Here is a 1074-nt window from a genome sequence, read left to right as displayed (position 1 = left end):
TATAATATAATATAATCCAAATGTATTTATAATATTATTCTGTATTATAATGTTATTATTATGTTATAATATTATACTAATATTATCTCCAAGGTGTGGTTTCATTTTCAGGTTCATTAGGCCACCAGGATGAGCCCTGAGCGGTGCACCTGAGGGATGTGGAACAACATCAGACCAAGGGATTTGAGCCCTTCAGTGGCAGGGCCGTTTGCAGTGCACTAAAGGGTTAAAGTGCCGTGTCCCCAGGCTGTGCTGGCCCTGCCAGGACTGATGTGTTTGGCACATGCACACCTCCCTGCAGACATGAGGAGCACAGGGAGCTGCTGTGTGCCCTGTTGGTGGCTCGGGGTCCCCTCTGTCCCCTCTCTGTGCCCAGGGAACGTGTGGTTCATGGATTTCAGAGCAGGGAGCAGGAGGCTGGAGCTTGGTGTGTGCTGCACAGGGCTGGAACCACATCACAGCTCAGAGCCTGCACTGCTGCCTCTCCAGCCCCTGGAAGAAATGGGCACATTCATTACTGTGGGTGTTATCTGTCTTGTTCACCTGCAGATTTTTCCTTCATGGCATGGTCAGCAGCTGGCAGAATTAATTGCAGGCAGAATGTGGCAGGGAAGGGATCAGGATCTCCTTTGAGTCCTGCTCGTGTTCAGCCCTGACAGCTCAAACACAGCACAGGGATGAATGCTGAGCCAGTGTCTTCCCACGCCCTGCAGTGGCATCCCCTTCACAGGAGCTGAGGAGTCCTGCAGGGAAAGGCATGGGATGAGAAGATTGTTGGGGTTTGGTTTTGGCTCAGTTCCTACTGTTCTAAAGACCAAGTCTTTGGTTAAGATTCCTATTGTGATGAATAGACTCTACACCTGATTTTTATTTAATTTCAAACCAGTTCTCAGGACAGGAGGTAATACAGATCTCATCTAACATGCAGGATATTCTCACTGGTATTGATGTGTAACATGCCCAATTCACTGATTTGGGTATCCAAAAATCACATTTAGATATTTAGGAATACCCAGACATGAAAAGGAACTTTTTTGCTTCCTCTTGGCCCATTCTTCCCATACTGCAGAAATC

This window comes from Parus major, chromosome 18 (genome assembly GCF_001522545.3).
Source record: "Parus major isolate Abel chromosome 18, Parus_major1.1, whole genome shotgun sequence".
Classification (NCBI taxonomy): Eukaryota; Metazoa; Chordata; class Aves; order Passeriformes; family Paridae; genus Parus; species Parus major.
Note: the sequence above shows the minus strand (reverse complement) of the source record.